Here is a 26,187-nt window from a genome sequence, read left to right as displayed (position 1 = left end):
CTGGAATGGCACTTCCATTCACATTCCAAGCATGCGATCTGGAAAAATGGGAATAATTTCCCAGAAATGCAACGGCGGTGCAAAAAAGCGTCATCGGTCGGGAATTCAACAGCATTCGGGGAGAAAGTTGTGGTATCACACTGCCATCGAACATTATGGCATTACTGTCGTGCTAAATACTATAGATTCTGGGCATCAATAGGGAAGGTAAGAAAGAGGTTCTCCACTTGAAAAATGTAGTGGACAAGGCCCATCAGAGGGCAAAAAACCCTTCCCACCAAGAGAACATCTGCAGGGAACTCTGCTGTCGGAGAGCAGCAGCAATCATTAAGAATCCATACCGTCCAGCACACGCTCTGTCTCGCTCCTGCCTTTAAGGAAGAGGTGTAGATGCCACAAGTCTCACATCACCAGGTACAGGAACAGCTGCTACCTCTCCACCATCAGATTCAACAAACTCAAGACTCATTTAAGGACTCTTTTGGACTTTATAATTTTGAAAATTTTATTCAACTTTTGCACTGATTTTTTTCTGCATTGCACAGTCAATTTGTTTACATTTCTTAATTTGTTCACAAGTGTACATCAAGTACAGTTATTTTGCACTGCCTATAAGGTAATTCTGTGTTGACCTCAGATAAAAAGAATCTAAGGGTTGTACATGATGTCATGTAGGTATTCTGACAATAAGTCTGAAGGAGCAATTGCATAGGATTGGCACCACCGGTTGATTCCCTCCATATCATGCATCATTATAGTTGGGTGCAAATCCAAGAGCTGCCCACTCAACTACACAGAGATCAGTGTGGTCTCCTCTACACCCCTTTGCAGAACATATCCTTTCAGCTCACAGGTGTAAACCGGAGCTTCCAATCACCTGACATTATAATTCTAGATTGAATGGTGAAGAAAATTGTGCAGAGGATGTGGAGCTTGTGGTGAGAGATAGAGGTAGCTTAAGTGACTGGGCAAGGGTGTGGCAGATGGAGTATAATGTTGGTGAATGAAAGGAAGAAAAATAGGAGTTCAGATTATTTATAAATGGTGAAAGATTGCAGAATGCTGTCGTGCAGAGGGACTTGGGGGAGCTTCTGTACTTTTACAGCACCAGCGACCGGAGTTCAAATCTGACGCTGTCTGTGAGGAGTTTGCATGTTCTCCCTGTGTCCATGTGGGTTTTCCCTGGGTTCTCAGGTTTCTCCCCACCCTCCAAAACATACCAGGTTGTAGGTTAATTGAGTGTAATTGGGGCAGCACAGGAATCAGCTTCAACCATTTTGTAAATAAAAACATTTTCAAATTTAAAACTTTTTAAAAATTAATCACAAAAGGGCTGTTTGCAGGTGCAACAGTTAATCAGAAGGCAACTGGAATATTGGCCTTTGTTGCTCAAGGGATTGAATCTAAGAGCAGGGAGATTCTGTCGTAGCTGTTCAAAGTACTGACGAGGCTGCACTTGAAATACTGTGTTGAGTTCTGATCCCCTTACTTAAGGGAGAATGCATTACCTTTGGAAGTGGTGCAGAGGATATTCATCAGTTTACTTCCAGAGATGAGGGGGTTAGCCTAATAAAGAGCAATTGAGGCATCTGGGAATTAACTCACTAGAATTCAAATATATAGAAACATAGAACATAATGAAAGGATTAGAAAAGCTAGATGTTGGAAAGTTGTTTCCACTGGCAAGTCTAGAACTAGGGGGGGGACCATACCCTCAGGATTCAGGAGTGTAGATATAGGCTTGAGATGAGCAGGAACTGCTTATCCCATAGAGTAGTGAATCTGTGGAATTATTTGCCCAAGGAAGCAGGAGGTTATGGTTAGGTGCCTCATCAAATATGATCATCGATTTTTTGCACAGAAGGAGAAATATGGGGTAGGTGGAACTGAGTCCACATCCAGAACAGCTATGATCTTATTGAAGAGCGGAGCAGGCTTGATGGGCAACTTCTATTCCCATTTCTAGGCCCTTCCCCAGAGCCTAAGTTGCTCCAGTGATGTCCAAAATGAGCTCAAGGAGCAGCACATCTCTGTCCAAGTTCTAGGTTTTCAAGGAAACACTTCTCTCAATCTCATTTTTAAAAATATCTAGGTTCTCACTCGAATCACCAAGGCATGGAGGCTACAGACCAAGTGATGGCAAATGGGAAAATGGGGTGAGTATGGATGGGTTTGATGGCTACCATGGACACTGTGCTAAAGGGCCTACTTCAGTACTATATGACGAATGGATTGTATGTCTCATGTCAATTCTGTTTTTTCCCCTGCCTCCTACTGCAAATTTTTAAAGCCATTACTCCCTTGACAACTTTGGTCTGCATCCTATGCTGTCTGTTCTCTCCTCCCCTTCTCCACAAGTTAACACACTTACCTTCTCACATTTCCGGTTCTATAAAAGGGTCCTTGAGGCAGAACTTTGGAGCTTTCTCTTCCCACAGATTTAGACAGACAACTTGGTAACGGGCCCTTTTGGTTCACGAGCCTGTTCCACCCAATTACACCCAATTAACCTACACCCCCAGTACATTTTCAACAGTGAAGACAGATGGGTCGGTGGACTGGGAAGTGGGCGACCACTGGGAGACCCCAACATCCCATCACTTTATTGAGCATCTTCACACTGTCCACCGCAACAGCCAGGATCTCCCAGTGGCGTACCCTTCAATTCCACTTCCCATTCACACACTGTCCGGTCTGTCAATGGCCTACTGGACTGCCAGGTTGAAGCCACGCAAGTATTGAAGGAACAGCACCTTACATTCCGTCCAGGCAGCCTCCAGCCAAATGACACACTTCTCCAATTTTCAGTATCCTCCCTCCTCGTTTTCTCAACCAACTGCCTCACCCCTTTATTTCCCTGATCTTTCTGGCCCCTTTCCTCCTCCTTTCCCCTCCCCTACCTGCCCATCACCCACTTCTTCCTTTCTCCAGCTCCCCCACCCCACCCTCCCTCAGCCGTCATTCACCTATCACCTCCCAGCTTTTTTCCCCCCCACTTCCTACCCCCCCACACCTGTTTTCACCTAGCCACCCAAGTTTCTCACCCTCCTTGCCCTTTCATTTGGACGTCTGCCTGTTTCTTGCTACTCCTGATGAAGGTTTCGGACCAAAATGTTGACTGTCCATCGCCTTCCATGGATGCTACCCTATCTGCATTTTGTGTTGCTCCCAATCATTTCATGATCACAGCTTCAGTCTAAAGGAGTTGGTGAACCTTTTTTCCCCAAATGAGCATTGATCTCTGCAGGAAAAGAGCACCATGTCTAATTCTATCCAACACCACAAGGACTGTCTACATGCAACATACAAAACATTTGTAGTTTCTTCCTGAACTTATTTACATACAAGGCAGGGAGTACATAGAAGGCCATTACCCTTTTGGTGATTTAAGGTGTCCCAGCAGTCTTTTCTCTCAAGTCTTGGGCTTTATAGATTCAAGATTCCGCAGTCTTTTCTCTTAAGTCTTGGGGTTTATAGATTCAGGATTCGGCGGTCTTTTCTCTTTTAAGTCTTGGGGTTTATAGATTCAGGATTCGGCGGTCTTTTTTGTTTTTACTGCAGGAAAAAGATATAATATTGAATTCTGTCTGTTTACTATTAGTTGCAATGCTCATTTTTATGCTGGGATACATTGTAATTACAGTATATTTTTCTTACACTTTTGATTGTGAATATTTCAGTCAAAGTTATAAGAGGACCATCTACACTATTGTAACACCACTTTTACCCCCTTGCACTATAACTGAATATTTAAGGTCCATCTTCTGCAGGACAAAGAATCTCAGGGTTGTATGTGATGTCATGCAAGTATACTCTGAAAACAAATCTAAACTTTGAAAGTTTTATTATCTCTTTCCTATTGGCGTTTTATTGTATACTTTGTAGTTATTTTAAGTACCTGCTCGGCTGCAGCAAACAAGAATTTCAGTGCAGATGTGCATTCTATAATGAGTACAACAATAAATTCATGGTCATACTTGAATAAACTAGTCATGCATTAGTCCCTCAAGACTCCTTTGATCTGATTCGGCAATGGGTCAATAGAATTGGCCTTGGGTGCCCAATCAGGACAAAGGGAGGGGGAAGGAATGGAGAAAGAAGGAAGGAAAGAGAGCTGAAGGAGAGAAGGAATGACGAGACCAAGGTAGGAGGAGGAAGAGAAAGGAAGGAGAGGAAAGCATGTGGAAGAGGAAGGCAGGGAGGGAAGGAAAGAAAAGGAATTGCACTGAATTTCCTAGAATCCCAAAGCACTTTACAACAAATGAAACATAATCCTTGTTGTAAAGGAGCAAATATAGCAGCTGAGCACTACATGGTAAGTCCCCATAAGATGCAAAGGTATAAAGTGTTTAATAATGTTGACTGAGAAAGAATTATCCAAAGCAAGGGGAGAACTCTACTGTCCGGAGAACGAGTTTGTATTTTCCATGTTGATTGTAAGAAAACGAGGCCAGCACTTATCGATGCAATTGGTGCTTTGATGTGATGCTCCATCAAACTGAAAAGCATTCTGACAATTGTTTTGGTAATGGAGACAACTGTGTTCATAAACTATACTTCTGTGACAGCACTTAAAGGACAAAAGAAAACATTTCATCATCTTCCCTGCTGTGCATGACCAAAACTAATGCATGAAATCTTCACTGGTGTCTATGGATTTGCCTCCAATGCTCCTGCAACTACAGTCCAAACCATTAGCAACCCGAGCTCTAGATCCAAACCTCTGGCGCGATCAGAAAGCCTTCAGCACCCGAGTCCCCTCAGGAGCCCCACCTCACCCTTGCCACCCTCTCTTCATCTCATTTTGGAGACCTGATACCCCTTCAGCCAGTCTCAAGCCAATCTCCAGCAGTCCACAACCTGGTGAGAGTCCTTTGACCACAAGTCACCAGCAGCCTGCGTGGGTTCCTCGTCCACAAGTCAATAATGGGAAAGAAACTGCCCTTAAATCTATCAATGCAAAATTTCATACTAGTCTTCCTGATGGGGTGAAGAGTGTATGGCTAGAGTGGGCTTAGACATGTGACATGTCAGCTGAATGAGCCACATCCATGACCCTCTGCAGTTTCTTGTAGTCTTGGTCGGGGCAGATGCTGTACCGCAGAGATCAAAACATTATTCACCCAAATTTCTTTGGAAACTTCAGCTTGCAATAGTTGAGAGCCAAGGAACAAGAGAACCTCATTCTCAGTAGCACTGATGAATTCCCACATGTTTATTTCAAAAGGTGCAAGGCGATCATTGCTTCCAGGGTTAACAGAAAGCACTGCCACAGCTGTTTGCAGAGTGCTGGTTTATTTGATAAGCTTTCCACAAGAAAATACTGAGGAAAGCAAAAAGCTTGATCTCTAGAGATGATAATCTAAACCTCACGAAAATACTGAAGAAATGGGTGGCATGTTACAGCGCCAGCAATCGGGACCTGAATCCCACGCTATCTGTAAGGAGTTTCTCCCCGTGTCTGCACAAGTTTCCTCCGGGAACTCCAGTTTCCTCCCACCCTTCAACACATACCAGGGGTTGCATGTCAATTAGGTGGAATTGGCTCATGGACTGTACACTGCATGTCTAAATTTTTTAAAATGTAAGCTTGAAAAGAGACCAATTTTCTATGGGATATAAAATTACTTGTCAAATTAAAGACACGTCTTGAAACAAATTTCTCATCAGTGTCCTGGGTACAAGGAGCATGTTCCCCCAGAAGGATAGACCGGGACACAGTAAGGGAACAGATCACTCAGCATTGAAATGAGGAGACATTTCTTCCCTTAAATGGTGATGAATCTTTGGATTTCTCTTCCCCTGAGAGTTGGGAGGCAGAGTTACCAATTCCATTCAAACTTGATGCTGATCGATTTCTGGATGGTAGGGCAACAAAGAAATGTAGGAAAAGGGAAAAAATGTTGAGCTAGAAGGTCTTGTTGGATAGAGGGGCCAAATATCCTCCTCCTCCTATTAAAACTGCAGGAGGTAGAGAGAGCACAGAAAAGTGTGCTGAGCCCTTCATGAGAATGTTAGCAAACAGGGTTTCACACGATGTTTGGAGTTGTTAGGAGAGGGAACCTGCTCAATGAGGTGGCTGTTGAAGTGCACATTTAAAGCCACAGTGTACATAGTTTATTTGTAGTCTGTCTAGTTTTCACACTATTTAATTATGTTGTTGATATCATCATAAACTTGAATGGATTCTGTTCAGCCGTTTGATTTATTGGAGTGTACTTGTATTAAAAAGTTATTTGACCTGAATAAAACAACCCAAAAGAGAAAAAAGTACGATTAGCTATTACAGCGCCAGCAACTTGGTTCGAATCTCACCGTCAGTAAAGGAGTTTAAACGTTCTACCTATGCTCCAGTTTCCTCCCACATTCGAGGGAGGTACAGGGTAGTAGGTTAATTGGTCACATGGGCTCAGGGGCCAGAAGGGCCCGTTACCGCGTGGTTTTGCTCAATTTAAAACAAAGCAAGGCTCGAAGAAGGAAAACAAGGAAGAGAGACGAATATTTAAACATTGTCTTCCAACTTCCTAGCGAGTCCCCAATTTTGAAGTAATAAATACCAAGAAAGTATGGAAAAACTAGAGGAGGGGGGAGTTACCGAGATGACGGAGGTTGTAGGTTCAGAGGTGAGCATAATTAGCATGCTATCCAGTGTCACCTGGTGGACAGGCACTGATCAATGTGAAAACCCTCTCTGCATTTTTTGCCTCCAGTCAATTTGACCCATATGGATTCTACCCCTTTGTCAGGATTTATATTGGATAGTTGAATATTTCACCATAAAACCTTTGGCAGTGGAGACAAGCTTGTCAAATACAGAACCCTTCGCGTTCAGATGCAACCTTGATGAATCTTCAAAAAAAGCTCTTCGCAGACATCAGGTAGGAAGACACTGAGCAATGGCTCCTACTGAAAAAACACGGGTATCCAGAATTCAATCAACCAGCAGAAAAAAAGATTTTTTTTTTAAGTCTGAAAGCCAGACTGCAGCAGTAAGCTAATCAAGTTGTTAGATTGTATAATTAAACCTGGAAGAATGCAAGAGATTGTAGGTTGAGAGGCAAACACATTGCGAGGCATGGAGTAAGGCCCATCCTACCTGAACAAGGGCAGTTGTCAATAAGGAGACCTATAAACAATCCATGTGAATCAATTAGAACCAAGTGAAAAGCTGATTTTAATGAGTGCTTTTGTCACCTGTAGTGACAGGTTCAGAAATTAAACTGATATTTACAACACAATATTGAAACTAAATATGATGTTTTGCTGCCAAACACTAACCCAGTTTCCATAAATGGGGAACACCGATAAAGCTGCAGTTGGGAGATGTTTTGGGGGTGGAAGGGAAAAGGTCAATCTTGCAGTGTTCTGCCCCTTTAATTGCCGCAGATTTTGCTCTCTGTGAAAATATCATCCTGCAAATGCAGTTAAAATTTTAATAGCCCCAATATATGCCTTGCACCCAGTGAACAATTGAAACAAAGCTGCCATTACTCATGAACTGAGGAACAATGTCAATGTTTGGACAACGTATTCCTGAGGCATCCTCTCTCCCGCTGACCTTCAACCTCGTGCACCACTGCTGCAGGCTCACTCATGCCGACTGTTAACTGCTCTACGATCCACGTCAAGTACCTGAAGACCCCACAAGTGTACCAAGAAATTGACACCCAAATAATTTCCTTGTAGTCACTGGATGAATTGATTTAAAATTTGCCATCTGCTCTTCTCACATATTATGTTCAATTTATATTAGGCAGTTGTTTATCATTGCAAGCTTTACCATAAACCAGATAACCCATCACATGCCATTAATTTTAACATTACACGACAGAAAATCTAATAATGCACTAGGCAAAGAATATTCTGAAGATCAAGGTGGAAATAAATCTGCTAGAGTGGCATTGTGCCTTACATGGAACAACATGGCCCCCTAGTGACGGGCAATGAACTTGCAGCTGGAGCTAAAATGTAAATTTAGACAGCGCGGTAACAGTCCCTTCCACCCCAAGAGTCCGTTCCACCCAAATACACCTAATTAACCTGCAACTCCCGTACATTTTGAAGGGTGGGAGGAAACCCACGCAGACACCTTCCAGACATTGCAGGAGTGAAACCCGGGCCGTTGGCACTGTAACAGCATTGCACTAATCGCCACACTAATCATCCCACCCGCTTACAAGGAATTTGTAGAAAACTATTAAAGATTTATGCAGAAACTAAAGGCACCAGTGCATAGAATGAAATGTTGGGTAGCCAAAGATCTGTTCAGAGCAGAAAAAAATTCAAAGAGAATCTGAGAAGTAGATCACAATCCAAGTATCTAAAGGAAGGAATTCCATAGCTTAGGATCTAGACAGCCGAATAGAAGACTGGTGGAAAGATTAAACATTGGGGTGATTAACAGCCTAGAATTGGAGGAATCAAATGTCTTTGGAGGATTGCAAGGTCAGAGGAGTATACTGCTATTAAGGGATTTCCTGTCTGCTGTTACTTCACCTGTATCCATTTTGCTGTCCTTTCACTTCTTTCTCTCCTTTTTCCCTCATTCCCTTACCACTCTCCATTTCTGCTGTCATACAGTATATTTCTCCATCCTTCACTTGATTAGAGCCATAGAACATTACAGCCCAGAAACAGGCCCTTTGGCCTTTCTAGTCTGCACCAAATATTATTCTGCCAAGTCCCATTAACCTGCACCCAGTCCAATGTCCTCCATACTCCTCCCATTCATGTACCTGTCCAAATGTTTCTTAAATGTTAAAATTGAACCTGCATTCACTGTTTCAACACCCACCGCCCTCTGTGCAAAGAAGTTTCCCCTAAATTTTTCCTTTTCACCCTTAACCCAGGACATCTTATTTGTATCTCACCTAACCACAGTGGAGGAAAAAATTTACTTGCATTTGCTCTATAACCCTCAATTTTGTATAACTAACAAATCTCCCTCATTCTTCTACATTCCAGGGAATAAAGTCCTGACTGGTTTAACTTTTCCCTGGAACTCAGTTCCTCAAATCCAGGCAACATCCTAGTAAATCTATCTTATTGAAATCTTTCCTGTAGTTAGGTGATCAAAATTGCACTCAATACTCCAGATTTGGCCTCGCCAATGTTTTATACAGCTGTTTCTTGCACTTTCCTCCCTACCCTCTACTTCTGTATCTTTCTACTTCCCCTGATTCTCCTTCCCCTCTGCCTCAATTGCTCGATTGTTTGTTTCCCCACCCCCTTCCATAAAGGGGGGCAAAAAAACAATACAAGAGTGTAATGCAGGTCAAGCAAAGCAAGGTTGGACAGGTTTAAGGAGCTCTCTTTTCTTCTTTCTTTGGCTTGGCTTCGCGGGCGAAGATTTATGGAGGGGTATATCCACGTCTGCTACAGGCTCGTTGATGACTGACAAGTCCGATGCGGGACAGGCAGGCACGGTTGCAGCGGTTGCAAGGGAAAATTGGTGGGTTGGGGTTGGGTTTTTCCTCCTTTGTCTTTTGTCAGTGAGGTGGGCTCTGTGGTCTTCTTCAAAGGAGGTTGCTGCCCGCCGAACTGTGAGGTGCCAAGATGCACGGTTGGAGGCGATATCAGCCCACTGGCAGTGGTCAATGTGGCAGGCACCAAGAGATTTCTTTAAACAGTCCTTGTACCTCTTCTTTGGTGCACCTCTGTCTCGGTGGCCAGTGGAGAGCTCGCCATATAACACAATCTTGGGAAGGCAATGGTCCTCCATTCTGGAGACATGACCCACCCAGCACAGTTGGGTCTTCAGCACCGTGGATTCGATGCTTGCGGACTCTGCCAGCTCAAGTACTTCGATGTTGGTGATGAAGTCACTCCAATGAATGTTGAGGATGGAGCTGAGACAGCGCTGATGGAAGCATTCAAATTATTAAATTTGGATAGCAATAGGAAGTATTCTAAGCTTGGCAAGATGGATTTTGTTATCCATCTAATAGCCAGGTAAAAATTAACGAGATACAGAGAGCCATGAGGAGAACCTGGGCTCCCCTACAGTGGACCACATTCCTGGAGTTAAACATTCCAGTTTAGTATTTTCCCACAGATATGGAGAGTTTGTCTTCAGTGACAGCATTACTGGACAGCCTCCCTTCTTTCCAACTGGAGGGTGCTGAGACTGGCTCAAAAATGAGGCCCAGGATAGACCAAAAATATCTGCTGCTGTATTTGGTTGACATGAAATAGTTAATGTCCTTCTGTAAATTCCTTGATCTTTTGCCTTGAATCCTTAATTTGGAACTGGAAATGTGAGTGATGTACAACACTTGAAGACTTTACAGCAAGGAAAGGCAATGGAAAACAGCCACATCTCTTGTTAAAAAATTCAGTGTTAAATTGAATAGCAGGTCCAAAGTCAGCAGGTCACGTGATGGATCCATTGTTAACCTTCCACAGTCTTTGTTGGTATGACGGAGTCATCCTTCCCACCACCATCCCCCCCCACCCCACCCAACCTGTGACAGATTATGTTATGTTTTATATTGTATATAGATGTGTTTTAAAGGAGATAAATTGTGTTGGGTTTTTAAGTTTGGTGACACAGATACAAACACTTCAAAACATCTCATTTAAAATGCCAGAGCTCTGCTCAAGCCAGACAGTCCAGGCTCCGGGTCCCTTTGCAGAAACTTTGAAGAATACCTGTAAGGATTTCACGAGTGTCAATTGGACATGCTGTGCAGTAATGGATTATTGTTTTGGAAAGCAACAGATGAACAAACTCAGAAGATTAAGTCCGGTGCCACAGTCTGAGTGCAGTTGACGGTTTTAAGAGGGTCATGTGGTTTTTGAAAGAGACCACTTCTACAGTTCAGCACCAGCATCTGGGACTGGAACAGGACAAGCTGGCAAGCTTGTGGAAAAAGCCCATTTTGAAGACAGGTTGTGAGTTCTTAGTTCAGCCCGGTCAAAGACCTTGTGGTCCATACAAGAGAAGATGGCTGGCTGTATAATGTTTCACTTGAAATAAGGGAAACAAAAAGGAACTTTGTAATGACCTGAAAGAAAGAAGTTATCATCTGGAAAACCCTGATGGGGCAAGTTTCTTCAACAAGACACTGAAGTGGCTGATCAGAAGAAATCAGTTGTGGGTGTCCAACGAACAACAAATCTCTCTGAAAACCAACAAGAACCTTCCTGAGCAGTTACCATTTACCTTTCAAGCACCAAAGCCTCGTGAAATTCATAAATGTTAAATTCTGTGCACTGTATAAGAATTGCCTGATACCAGTGAACTTAGAGGAATGAGAAGTAAGATTGGACTGTGAATCAAAGAATTCTTCTGAACTTGTATACACATTACATACATGTGCACTTAGAATTAGAAGTTAAGAGTAGTAAGTTAAAGTTTTGTCATGTTTAAATATAATTAAAAGTAACTGGTTTTAATAATCATTCACCTTGGTGAATTTCTATTGCTGCTGGGTTTTGGGGTCCTCTGGACTCATAACACATGCCCGTTATCATGATCTACTGGGGTTATTGTCTGAATAGGGCACATAAAGTCATTGAGGACCCCTTCCACCCTGCACACAGCATCTTTCAGCTACTCCCAGTAGGAAAGGGATACAGGAGGATCAGAGCCAGCACCACAGGCTGAGGAACAGTTTCTTCCCACAGTCAGTGAAAATGCTGAACCACCAAAGGAATTGGTTGCACTAACTATCTGAGACTCTTATTCACAAAACAATATTTATATACTTATTTGTATAGATGAACACTCATCCTGTATATGTATTTTCTATATGTGTGTTCTATCTGGATGTGTGTCTCCATGTTTTTCACCGAGGACCGAAGAATGCTGTTTCGTCAGGTTGTACTTATGTAATCAGATGACAATAAACTTAGCTTTATAGAACACTGCAGCACAGTACCAGCCCTTCAGCCCAAGATGTTGTGCTGACCTTTGTCAACCTCCTACACAATATCCATATCTCACAAATATGACCTATTTTTCTTCTGGACATAACTGGTGGCAGAATCACTGCTAAACTCAGGTTTAAACAATAAAGTCAAATACAGCACATGAAAGCATTTATAAATTTACCCAAGCCTGAAATATTAAAAAAATCTTTTCTGAACAAGAGAGCTGCTGAACAATCCACATGTTTAAAAGACTATCATGCCTTAAATAATACTTTTTTTTTTAAGTAACGTATGTGAACAGGAGCTCAAAGACTCAGTGATGCCACTGATTCAGAGAAAGTTGAATCTAATGAAGCACTTTATTAGAATGCCAGAGATTTAGTGATTACACTGGACAACCTTTTCAAATGTTTGCTTCTTGGAGAAAAAAAATTGGGGATTATGATAGCCAACTTCAAGCTGGATACAGATAATTTCAGATTTGCTGCATCACGTAGAGAGTTGGAGAAACATGAACTTTTATTGAATTTAGCAGGTTTAATTGCATAATGATGCTGATACATTGCGTTCATTCAATTGCCCTAAAAAAATGTTTGGCCGTTGATTTTTATTTGTTCTCAGCATCTGATGCATCTCATGTCAGTGCCCAACAATAGTCGGTCACTATAGATGGATTCCAGTTGCCCCAATTCTGTTTTTCTATGGTCACAATGTCCTGGTGGAACTTTTCATCACATTGGTCACTGACGGAACCGAGATCAACAGGGAAGACGTCCAAGTGCGAACGCAGAAAATACATTTTCAATGACATTGCACTTCATGGTTTTGGAAACTTGAAATCGACTTAAAATATGACAGATCATAAGCATGGGTTAATCTTAAAAAAAAATGGTAGGAAAAATTTAATCACCAGCCCAAAATCCAAAAAATACCCTCAAAAATGTTCAGAAGCAAAATCTTCATTGTCCAGTGTAGTTAGATCTTAACTGAGTCAAGGTAGCTCCTTAAGCATCCCTTAGAACAGCTATTCTCATTTTTTTTTTTAAACTATGCTCTTTTAGGACGCTGCTCAATGTTTATGGGCCCCCTTCAATGGGAAGTTCAGTCAGTTTCTTCTGTATTTCTCTCCAACATAAAACAAAAAAAAAATGATGATTTTAGTACCATCTTTTCTCCCCTTCCCCTCCCCTTAAATGTGCAGTGGGTTCCAGGAAAGCTGCAAGGTCCCCGTTGAAAATGGCTGCCTTGGGATAATAAAACTGCACTGCAGTTTGCAATGAGGCATTTGTCATCAGGGTAAATCCACATGCACAGTCAAGCCATAGCTCCATTAATCATGTCTTTTACTTGAATAAAGTATGCGACCCTCTCTGAATAATTTCATAGAAGCAAATGTTGGATTATGATGGATGTTCTCCAGGTCACTGCACACATACCCCACAGTCAATGTAGTACTTGAATTGTTGCATCTATACTAATAATAAATAATTTGTTTACATAAGCCAAATGCATTTAATAATAGATTTTAATACACATTTTGGGCTCTGATTTTGCCTACAACTTAGCATTTGAGAATATTGAACAGTTTCATATTTAGTCAGATCAAGCTCTCTGAGGGAACATCTGCCACGAATCATATATAATCTATTTTTACATTATCCTGGTAACATGGTCATTTATCATCCATAGAAGATTACTTCTTACAATACTCTTTCAACATTGTACTTCCTAAACAAAAACAAGTGCCAAAATTTTGTCACGAAAATAGATTAATTGGAGCAAGTGCATAGTGAAATCTGCTTGAACACCCATCTGCTGGCAGTCCCAGTGACATGCATTCTAAAATATACAAAGCACCCTCCCTGAAAATTAAATTTTCACAAATAATGAACTGCCTGGGGCGTAAATTATAAATTTAAATTTAAAACATTCAGCCCACGAGCCTGGGCCACTCAATTAACCAACAATCCCCAGTACGTTTTGAATGGTGGAAGGAAACTAGAACCCCCAGGGAAAGTCCATGTTGACCCAGAGAACATACAAACTCCTTACAGACAGCATGGGATTTGAAACCCGATCGCTGGTGCTGTAACAGTGTTGCGTTAATCGCGCTGCCCATCGTTGTGGTAAGCCATTTTCCAGATTTATACGCTGGGACACAACCTGACTTTATATGACAACAACTCAAGTGCATCTGTGCAAAGATCTCAATCTGCTGGAAACCTCACCTCAGTGGGAGAAAAAGAACCGTCAGCTTTTCGGGCCAGCTTTCATCAAAACTGGGAAAGCAAGGAGAAGGGGCCCATGGGGGATTGGTGAACCAGGGAGTGGAGAGGCATGATGGGCAGAAGCAGCGATTGGCAGATGCCAAATAATGGGAGAGAAAGGGGTTAGGTGAAGTTAGGCACTTGGAAGACATAGGCTGCAGGAATCTGATAAGAAAAGGTGGTAATGATGGTGTAAAAATAGACCACATGGAAGCAAGGGGGTGGGGGAAGAGGAGGGAGTGGAAGAATCCAGTGGAGAGATGGGGGTGGAAGGGGATGGAACCAAAAATGGGAGGGAAGTGGAGGGAGAGGGACATAGAAGGAGGAAAGGGGAAGAGTGAAGAGCAGAAGTGTTATGAATGGAGAGATATACCAGTGGACTGGGGAAGCATGGTTAATGCAGCAGTTAGCAGTGCTGTTACATCGCCATTGACAAGGTTCAAATCTGGCACAATTTGTACATTCTCCCTATGTCTGCATGCATTTCCTCTGGTTGGTTTGATTTCCTCGCACCCTTCAAAACATTCTGGGCTTATAGGTCATTCAGGTGTAATTGGGCAGCAAGGGCCTGTTACCATGCTGTATTTCTCAATTTTTAAAAATTGGACTTTAAACTACCCAGCCAAAATAGGTCTTGTTCCTCTCTCCATCCGGCATCTGCTTCCGTCCATCACGCCACATCTCTCTTTCACCCAATCCCACATGGCAGCCCTCTTACTCTCTCCTCATTACACTAGCATCTTTTCTCCAGGATCTCAGTGCTGAAAGGCTCCATCCATTCCTATTCTCCCACTGATGCTGTTCGGCCTGCTGAGATCCTCCAGCAGATTGTGTTTAGCTTCAGTTTCCAGCAGCTGTGATCTCTTGTGCATCTCCTGTGTAAAGGTCACAGTGGATTTCTAATGGATTTCTTTTTCTCCACATCAGGTTGAATCCCCTCCTCAGTCAGGTCTTCTTTTCAAAGCAATGTACACCAGAACCCAATGGATTCAGATGGCACACATGCACCCTGTACCACACAGATTGAGAGGCTGGGCACCCATTACACTGTTACTCATGATGAACTAGGAAGGTATTTGCAGATGCTTGCAAGAGTGATGTAGAAGGGTGAACATCCAAGTCAGAACATATCTAGAATAAAGAGAATAAAGACACATCCCAGAAGATGTACACACTTACAACCTCACCTTGAAGACAGATTATGAGATCAGACACTACCAATGTGCACGTCTATAACCCAAGATACAGAGTAGATGGAGAAGCCCCAGACCCAGATAGACCCAGAATATGGTCTCCAACCCAAGCCCATCACCACCTGCAACTCACATATGGAAAAGGTTCTGCTTAGAGTTCTGTCCTTGGCCCACTACTTTTGTTATAGCGCTCTAAATGTTGATGAATGAGATATCAGTATCATCTGGGCTCAGCATCCTGAAACACTCAAGAGGAACATCAGAATACAACAGAAGCAAGGGCTGGCCTTCAACACCCTCTGCCTGATTGTTTACATCGGTGCCCATTTCTGACACTAACCCAATATTATGCTTGCTATCCAAAAAACATCTATGCTGGATCTACTCAGTGACTGATCTCTGTCACTTCTTTTCAAAATATTTTTATTGTTTAACATAGCAATCCATATACAAAATATTAAAAAAAGAAAAATAATAATGTATACACAAAATTAAAGTACAGTATTACGGTGTGCTGCATTTTAAATTCCATCCCTTATTATTAAATGTGATTATCTAACAAAGAATTAAAAATATTTTGCCAACAACTTTGTAATTTGGGACATTCCCAAAATGTACAAAACAGGGAGGCTTCAAAAATGTTACACTTTTCACAAAATGGATCAACGTCAGCATAGAAATGGGATAATTTAAAGTTTAGGCATTTGTATTACCTTAAATTGAAATAAACCGTGCCTTGCACAAAATGAAGATTCACTGATCAAACTAAGAGTGGAATACTAATCCTTATCTGAAAAAGTTACATTAAGATCACACTCCCAGTAGTTTTTAATCCCAACTATTGGAGCTAGTCTTAAATCCAATAAATCAATATAAATGTGATATCCATCCACTGTGAACAAATTGTAAATCAAAAAGTAAAACCAAGAATATTTGAACCTGCAATTTAAGGAAAAGCATTCCATTTAAACCAAAATTCTTTCAAATATCTAAAAGTCTTTTAGAAAACTTGAATTTAAATGTCAATTATTCAAAAGAAACAAAGTTACGATGTGGTTTACTTTTATTATTAAAAGTTGATAAATTAGCAAGTCTCTCTTCTCGGGCAGAAATGGAACCGAACTTTGCAATTTTAGGTTCCATTTTACATTTTTCATTTTCTAAATTGATATAATCCAATAATGAGAATTACATTGAGAATATGGGCTCAATTTAGGAAATGTTTTGGGTATATTAATTTTTCTCTGGCTAGTCCTATTACTGATAACCATTTTTCCACCTTCATTATTAGATGAAGGCTTTAAAGAATGTTACAGATTTGGTATTAAAATTTTTAAAGATTTATTTATTCTGTCATTCTCTTTCAAAGATTCACTTCCTTCTGTTTGGAGACATTTCCTCCCTTCTCTCCTGAATGTCCAACTTTGTACTTTGGGACTGTGACCCTGATTCAAGACACTCCTCTTACCACCACCCCCCCCCCCCCACCCCCCCGCGGATGCATCAAGCCTTAAGATTTTTTTTCTCTGCTTCAAGTAAGGTCCTCCTCAAATCTAGAAAGTGTAGCCCAGTCAACTTACTCTCTCCTCTGAGAACAATTTCAAGTGCCTGACCAAAGAAATGTTCCCATGTTCTCCAAATAAGATGCCCTATAACACTGGACAAGATTTTGCTTCCCGGACGCTATAAGGTACTTTATGAATTTTGGGCTACTGATAGATACAAGCTATTTTTGTGATTTCCTGTCATACTTTAAGTCTACTTCACTCGTACAAAACCGTGAAGTGCAACATGTCATTGAAAATTCATTCTCTGCATTCACACTTGGACTTCTTTGGATGGCACTCAGGATGGGAAGGGACACGCAAGCTCAAGATGGTCCTCCCAGACAGAGTACAGGCGCTCTGCAAAATTCCACAGTTCCTGCATCTCCAAGATGCTTACAAGGTTACCCGATATTGGAAACTGTAGAGTTGTGGATATCCATTATGTGGCCTGCTTTTGAATAGTCTATGATTTCATGAAGTTCTCCACAACCATTCAGAATTAAACAGAATCAGAATTTATTGGCTTGAACAGGTTACAAAGTTGGTTTTGCAGCTACATTACAGTGCAAATATTGCCATAAAATTACATTTAAAAATAAATAAATTAGTGCAAAAATAAGAGAAAAAGTGAGGTTGTGACCCTGGTTCATTTTCCTTTCAGAAATCCAAAGTCAGAGGAGAAGTTGCTGTCCTTGTGCTGATGGGTGCTCGTCTTCAAGCTCCTGTACCCTCTTCCTGATGGTAGCACAGTGAAGAAGGCATAGCCTGGGTGGTGAGAGTCCTCGAGTATAGAGTTTGCTTTCTCAAGACACCACCTCCAGCAGATGTCCTCGAAAGAGTGGAGACAACAGATAGACCCTGACTTACGATATTTTGAAGTTATGATAATGATCAGAATCTGTTTTGAATCAAGGTAAGTTGGGGTCTTGCCTGTATCAACATGGTGACTATTCATTCTTGAAAGGAAATGCTTCCGTCCAATGCTTTGTCAGACCCAACAACTTTTATAAAAAGTGATTTGGAATGCAGGCACAGATTGCCGTCGCTGGGGAGGGAAAGAGATTGAAGAGGGAGAGAGCGCAACAGAAATCTGCGCCAGCGTTCCAAATCACAATGTAGGTTGCCAAGTGACACCGCTCCCCTAGTTACCCATGCACCATCTCAGGCTCCCACGTAGGAGCGACTCAAAGCTACCTGTACAGGTAGCCCGAATTACAATAATTCCACCTTATGATGCAAGTCATAGAACCGAACCCCATCGCAAGTCAGGGTCTACCTGTATGCCTGTGATGGCGCTGGCCAAGTTCACACTGATTTCACAACATTAATATGCCATGGAAGCTTTGGCATGATGGTTGTATCCAAAATGCTTCAATCATGTTGTCCACCTTAAGCAGCCATGATAATAATCTGAAACATTGGAGAAATTTAGCATGTCATACAGCATCCATAGGAAGTAAAGGATAACCAGGGTGTTTGTGTATCGAGCATGACAACAACCAGTTTATCTGTCCCAGTATTAGCAATTGAGGAATAGGTTGACCAAAGCAAGAGGGAACCTGCCCGGTTTTACTTCCAAATTGTGTCATGAGAACTTTTACAAAGAACACAGAAGAGAAGCTAAGGAACTGGGGAGGGGAGGAGGTGGAAATCAGGCAGCATCAATGGAAAGTTGTGGTCAGTCAACATTTTGGGTTAAGACCCTTTATTGAGACTGATAATAAAGGATTCCGACTCTAAACATTGATTGATCACTTCTCATGACACTGCCTGAACTATCGAGTCTCTCTACCTTCTCTCTGCTCACTCCACATTCCAGCATCTGCAGCTCCTGGGTTTCTCCAAGAAGGCGGAATGTTGAACGTTTCTCTCTGAAATGTTCAGATACAGCATCAACGCAGTCAAGTGCAGTTCCACTAACACACTGCTCAGTGAACTGCACACCTTCCAAATATCCATCAAGAACAAGCTGGCTTTCAATCATTCCTTCTGACTCAAGATACTGGTACGATTTAAATTTGGAAATGGTTGCAAAAAAGAACAGACTAAAATTAACCTGTGCATTATTTTGACTGTTCTTTACTTAAGTAATGAGGAGTTTGCAGTTACTTTAGCAAGGCAATTGTCTCATCAATTCATTCAGTTTCAACAATAAACTAATGCAAGCAGCTTATTAGTTCCATTGCGATGCTATGTCACATTGCTACCACAAAGTAAATGCTCACATAATTATACCGAGATGACATTTATTACAACTCTCAGAAATCGAGAGTGAATTTTAAAGAATTATTAATGTTATCACTAGAGTCATGATATTATTTCATTGTGACAGGTCCATGTTTGACAGGTAGATTCAAAAATGGTCTTCAATAGAATAAATATCCATTTATTTGCAAATTGAAATTATATTGGTATAAATAGAAAATTAAAATTAAAAATATTTTTATCAGCCAAATGTCATACAATTTGGAGAAAAAATAGACATTCGTGCTGTTCTGTGAATAGAACACTGAAAAGTACATTCCATTAATTCCATGATTCAACAGAATTTTTCTCAAGCAATGCCAATAAACTATGCTTATTAGTGTGAAACACGAAAGTCTGCAGACGTTGTGATTGTAGTAAAAATGCTGGAGTAACTCAGCAGGTCACGCAGTGCCCATAGAAATCAAGGATGTACACTGGAACGTCGGTTATAAATCTTGACCTCCTGTGGAGGCTGCGTGATCTGCTGAGCTCCTCCAGCACTGTGTTTTTACCTTCATCTCATTTTTATTCTGTCGTTTCTTTTGTAATCCCAACTCGTTTCTCAGTACAATGCAGATCTAACTTGGCGAGCTTGAGAGAGAAAGATGCATGAAGAGAAAAAATTAAAATCCATCATCCTGCTTGTACATGGCATTGGGGCATCGCCCACAAGTCAGACATTTGAATTGATTGCCGTCCCGATTTGAGTGGTGAATGTTGTTGAAGTGTCTGTCTTGAACCCCATGGTGGAGAAGCATACATTGCATGGCTGGTGAAGGAATTGAGAATGACATCCCAACAAGAAGGGAAGGAGAGATTGTATGCCCTGGTTGAATTGTGTGACATCAGAAATAGAATTTGGTAATGAATGCATTCCCACCTGCCTTTTAAACAGGAAACGTTTCTGTCCTTGGACAATGCTGTTGAAGCTTAAGTAACCAGCTAAATAGATGGTGCACATAATGACCATCGTGTACCATCTCTGGCCCCATTGAACCATTCAAATTGCTATATAGTGTATGAAATTTCCCCACCCTAGTTTACACACTTTCTGTCTGCTTCATAGCTGGCTATTTCTGCCACTGACATTTTGACTATTTTTCTCTCTATTAATATCTGCTAGTCTGCAGGGCAGGTCCCACAGTCTTGCTACAAGCAAGACATAACATAATCACGGTTCTAATTACCATGTTAACTCGTTTGGTCTCACTATCAAAGATATTCCCTTCCAAACCTTCTCTCCCACTGAAAACCTCCACATTTGCTTTTTCTCCCAGTTGTGATGAAGGGTCTCGGACCTAAAACACATCTATCTCTTTCCACAGATGCAAATGGATGTGCTGGATACCGCCAGCATTCAGGTTTTTGATTTCAGAATTTTAAAAAAATCAGGCAACACAGATTTAAAGTGATTGGTTGAAGGACTAGAGATAGGACAAAAAGTATTTCACCTAGGAGGAGTGAGGGTTCTGGAAGTCACTACCTGCAAAACCATAAGACATAAGAGCATAAATAGGCTATTCGGCCCATCAAGTCTGCCCCACCATTTAATCATGAACTGATCCATTTCCCCACTCAGCCGCACTGCCTGGCCTTCTCCCCAAAACCTTTGATGACCTGGCTAATCAAGAACTTATCAATCTCTCCCTTAAATACATCTCAAGACTTGACCTCCACAACAGCCTGTGGCCACAAATTCCACAGATTTACCACCCTCTGGCTGAAGAAATTCCTCCACACCTGTTCTTTCTGCATCTACTCTGTCCAAGGGGAGGAGAGGGATCAACTTTTACCACTGTTAAAACAGGAGCTAAACAACTTGCTGGAGGAACTCGATGAGTCAAGCAGCATCAGTGGGAAATAAAGAATGGTCAACCTTTCGGGCAGAAACTGTCAAGTCTTGTTGAAAGGTTCTGGCCCAAAGTGTTACATTTTTCCTCCCACTGATGCTGTTTGACCCATTGAGTTCATTACCTTCATTCCAGAAATCATTCTTCCAAATCTTCTCTGAAGCCTCTCCAATGCCAGCACATCCTTTCTTAAAGGAGGAGCAAAAAACTATACCTCACACTGCAAGTGAGGCCTCACCTGAACCTTATAAAGCCCTCCTTTCCCTCGGCACCTTCTCGAATTCTGATTCAGATACCTGGTTCCCAACAAGTCAGTCTCTCACAGCACCCAGCCTTTGTATGCCCTTTGACCAACAGCCTGCAACCTGAGAGTCCTTGGACTGCAAGTCACTAAGCAGCCCACAGCCTGTGTGGGTCCTTTGGCTGTTGTGCCCTTGCTGGTCTGCTTCTGTGGTCGCAATCTTGTAGGGTCCTTCTGAATGGAGGTTTCTAGTGCTCTGTGCTGGTCCACTGCTCCCCACAGAGTCTGCAACCCCTTCTTGTATGCTAACCAGCATAGGTGCCGTCATCTTGGGCACAGGCCCTACGGTTGCAAGATTTAAACACTCCTTTAACAGACCACTTAAGGCCTGTATGGAGCCATTGGCATCACAACCAGGCAATAGGACCCTCCAGAGAACTGCTCATCTCTGCTCCCCACTCTCCCTGGTCTGCATCAGCACCACCTTTATAACAGCTCTGGCAGTGCTGTCATTTTCTCCCTTCTTTCTACTTTAATTCTACTTACTACATTACTTGCTTCACAATTTTACAAACTGAAGGTGGTCTTACACCAGGGATTTTTAAAATTATTTCATCATAGAACACGAATTTCATAGGCATTGAAATGCATTGTCCATCTCAGCCACCTAATGAAGACAGCTAGTAGTCAACTGCATGGGTTGATCCAGAGTCACACATAGGCCAACATAATTAAGGGTGCCAGATATCATTCCTGACCGACTCAAGCTTTTCAATCCAAAATTCTTGAATGGTTTACATTTTAGTTCCCCAGCTACCACAATTTCTTAAACCAGTGATCCTTGAATTTGGGGGTCTACGTTTTGTAACTTAACCGCTGTGGTTACCACCTTAGATAATAGTCTGGAGAAAATCAGATGGTGAGTATATGGAACAAACTGGTAGGAGCCAAACACAATCAGAACATTTAAGAGATTTAGCTGTGTGCATGGTAAGGAAAGGTTTAGAGGGCTTTGGACCAAATGCAGTCAAATATTCCCAGCTCTGGGAGACCACTTGACCAGACGGATGTATGAAATTATTTGGAACTGTCTACAATTGCAATCACTGAGCAAAGGTTGAGATCCTACTGGCATAAATTAGCAGCGTTAGGCAGATGAATCATTATGCTAGCTGCCAGAAGGCATGACAAACCCCATTGATGCATTACAGGGATGGCAAGGAAACCCATGGCAATTTTGAGCTCAGAGATTGAGATTATAAATTAGTCCATTTCCCAGCAACTCAATTAAGTTTTCATTTTAATGATATAGCACAGTAGAAGACCAATCTGGCCATTGGAACCCATGTCACCCAGTTACATCCAATTAACCAGCCAACCCTGTACATCTTGGATGAATTCAAATTACATTGAAGTGTTTGCAAGCAAAAACACTTCATTCTTTCAGATTCCATGTCAATTTATGGAAATAAAAGTGACAGGTTATGTTAATTATTAGTAATTCAATGTAGAGTAACAATGAGAACTTATGGAAGTCGAGAGCAGCCATTCTCAACAGCGGCCCTACAGCTCACATGGGAACCACAGCACATACAAGCGGCGGCCATGGATTGAAACTACAAAAAAATTTTTATGTAGTCGGTAGGAAAGGAGTACATGGAAACTATGTGAACTTGGTTGCTTTACAGTGAAGGGGACCCATAAACTGAGCAGAGCCCCAAGGAGGCTGTAGCCAAACAAAACTTGAAAGTGACTGGTCTTGACCCCATAATCAAAATTAGCATGAATTGAACTGTACAGTCACCATGGATATAAAAGTTTCTTTTCAATGATGTAGACCATTGTTAAGTTTGTCTTTACTGTCCAAAATATGACAATATTGTTTTATTTAAAAAAGGACTAGATAGTCTGGGATTGTTTTCCCTGGTGCAAAGAGGTTTATAAAAAAAATCATGAGGGGGCATAGATAAGGTGAATAGTCGGTCTTTTGCTGGGATAAGGGAATTTAAAACTGGAAGGCATCGGTTTAAGGTGAAAGATTTAAAAGTGACCCAAGGAATATCTCCTAATCACAGGTGGAGTATATAATGGAACAAGCTGCAATAAAAAATGGGAGAGGCAAGTACAAGTGCAAGTTTAAAAAGATACTTAAAGACACAAAATTCAGAAATGGTTTATAGGAGTTTGGACCAAATCCAGGTAAATGGGACCTGCTCAGGTCAGCACTTTCATCAGCATGGATGGTGGGTAGAGGGTCCTGTTTCTATCCTGTCATGACACATTGGAGTAGAACCTGAGATGTCAAAATCGAATTTAGTTATGTGTGGTATCGTTTATCCAAGGTTGGTTTTCCTTCTGCAAAGCTATCGAGTGGATCCCACAAATTAAGGGGAGTGGTTCCAACACAAAGTTCACTCTCCAGAAACTGCACTGAAAATGAACGCAGTTAAAAGCAGAAAGGGAATTTTTTTTTTTTTTTTTAAATTTTTTAATATATACACAAGGCATTAGTCAACTGGAGGTAATTACAGGATTGAACCCAGTACATAATTCACTGCAGGGCAATAGTTGTCATGTCTAAAAACACCTCATTATACAAGTCCACAATAACGTACCTTGGAAATATTTTTGTAAATGAAAAAGCTTTTATGGGTAACAGATAATAAATTAGCCAAGTTTGTATGAAAGAAAAGGCCTTAATTTCTGCCCGCCAACCATTTCTCTAGCACATTCATGAATATGTAATCAGATAAAGCTAAATGTTTAAAGCACTTTTTGAAGATATAATGGAGCCCATTACTGTCAAGAACGATCCTGTATTAGCACAGCTCGTTCAACAAAAACCCTCACTGTTGGGGAGCTAATATTCCACCACGAGGCATTGGTGGCTGAATATCTTGTAAAGACTTTTCAGAGCTTTCTTTCCCATAGTCAAGAAATCAAATAACTTTTACTTAATTTTAGTTAAAATTTTTGTTTTGTGATATTGTTCACCAGCCAAATTGGCTTGGAGTACTAACTGCAGGCCAGCAAACAGGAAAACTCTGCAACACACAAACTTGCTGGAGAGGCTCAACAGGTCATGTAGTATCCATAGGGAGTAAAGGGTATCCCAGGCCCGAAACATTGGTTATGCTTTACTTCCGATGGATACTGCATGACCTGCTGAGTTTCTCCAGCCCGTTGATTGCATCTGACCGCAGCATCTATAAACGTTCTTGTTTTAACTCCATCTGGTAAACCACTATGTTTGGGCACACCCATTGGCCAACTGTGCATGTGGCTCCTCCTACAGGCTCCAGAATGTTCCACAGCCCCTGCCCAGTGCAGAACAGTCAAGCAGCATGGGTGTGCTTTTGTTCGAATGCTTAAAAAAAACCTATTAGTTCGTTCAACTACAAACAGGAAAACTCTGTTCCACAGCATAAAACCAAAGATGGAGGCTTTATCCAGGACATAATGTACCTGATGATTAGACCAACCCACTTGTCCCCGTTTTCAAACTTTGTCATTTGAAAGTATTAAAACTTAATACGCAAGTACTCTCATTCTTAATAAATTTCCATTTCCACAGTCATCGGACTTCAGTGCAAAAATCCTTTCAATTTATTGAATCAACCTACGTGATTGAGAGTTTTTCAGCATTCAGTTTACTAAATGAATATGAAGTTGAAAATGAAAATAAAAGGTTGCTTGAAATTTGAAATTAAAATAAAAAATTCTGGAAAATACTCAGCAAATCAGACATTAGTTTTCAGGTGAAACATCAACTGATTCCCCTTGTTTCGATACTGCCTGACCTGTTGAATCAAGTTTATTTGTCACAAGTACCAAGTTAGAGTGAGTTTTTCCCAAGCAGTCCAACTAGACATCACATACAACTACTACGACAGGAGTACAGTTGTGCAGTTAGAGTTGCAGATGGTACAGAGCAAAGGCAGCAGAATTTTACTCTGGAATAAACAAAAATGCTGGAGAAACTCAGCAGGTCATGCAGTTTTCATAGGAAGTAAAGGGGAACCAACATTTCAGACCTGGACCCTTTATTGTTCATTTAAAAGTCTATCATACACTTTTGTTTTTGTACAAAATTGAAAATCCACGTGTTGTCAGAAAATATTACGCAGCATGTTGAAAATGTTCCATGTTCAACTATCTCAGATAAATTTCTGATCTGAAAGGGGCAACGTTTTATCTTATTATTCATTTTTAATCAACAATAAAAGTTTTTAAAATCTATTTTTTTTAATGTCCTTAGTCACGGGTGTAGTGCACGAAGATTGGAGGGTGGTTCATATTCAGTTGTTTAAAAAAGACTCCAAAAGTAACCCTGGATGTTACAGACTGGTGAGCCCCATGTAAATTATTGGAAGGTGTTTTAAGAGATCGGATATATAATTATATGGATAGCCATGGACTGATTAGGGATAGTCAACATGGCTCTATACATGGTAGATTGTGTTTAACCAATCTTATAGAGCTTTTCGAGGAGGTTACCAGGAAAGTTGATGAAGGAACGGCTGTGGATGTTGTCTACATGGACTTAAGTAAGGCCTTGACAAGGTCCCACATGGGAGGTTAGTCAGGAAGGTTCAGACATGGTGAAATAGTCAATTGGATTTAACAATGGCTGGATAGGAGAAGCCTGAAAGTAGTGGTAGATGATTGCTTCTCAGACTGGAGGCCTGCGATTAGTGGTTTGTCTCAGCGATCAGTGCTAGGACCATTGTTATTTATCATCTATATCAATGATCTGGATTATAATGTGGTAAATTGGATAAGCAAGTTTGCAAATGGCACTAAGATTGCAGGTGTTGTGGACAGCAAAGAAGGTTTTCGAAGCTTGCAGAGGGATCTGGACCAGCAGGAAAAATGGGCTGAAAATGGCAGATGGAATTGTATGCAGACAAGTGTGAGGTGTTGCATTTTGGCAGGACAAACATGGTAAATAGTAAGGCACTGAGGAAT

General features: G+C 41.3%; 1 long non-coding RNA gene across 1 annotated transcript in view; it reads right to left on the bottom strand.

The window, feature by feature from the left end:
- Window positions 1-26,187, bottom strand: part of LOC138744263 (uncharacterized) — a 136,974-nt gene that overhangs the window by 94,657 nt on the left and 16,130 nt on the right. Inside the window, exon 2 of the long non-coding RNA XR_011345414.1 lies at window positions 3,375-3,555. This is a non-coding gene — a long non-coding RNA (uncharacterized lncRNA). The remainder of the gene's footprint in view (window positions 1-3,374; window positions 3,556-26,187) is intronic.

The sequence above is a fragment of the Narcine bancroftii genome, chromosome 10, assembly GCF_036971445.1.
Source record: "Narcine bancroftii isolate sNarBan1 chromosome 10, sNarBan1.hap1, whole genome shotgun sequence".
In the NCBI taxonomy this organism is placed as follows: Eukaryota; Metazoa; Chordata; class Chondrichthyes; order Torpediniformes; family Narcinidae; genus Narcine; species Narcine bancroftii.
This window is presented reverse-complemented; position numbering and strand designations above follow the sequence as displayed.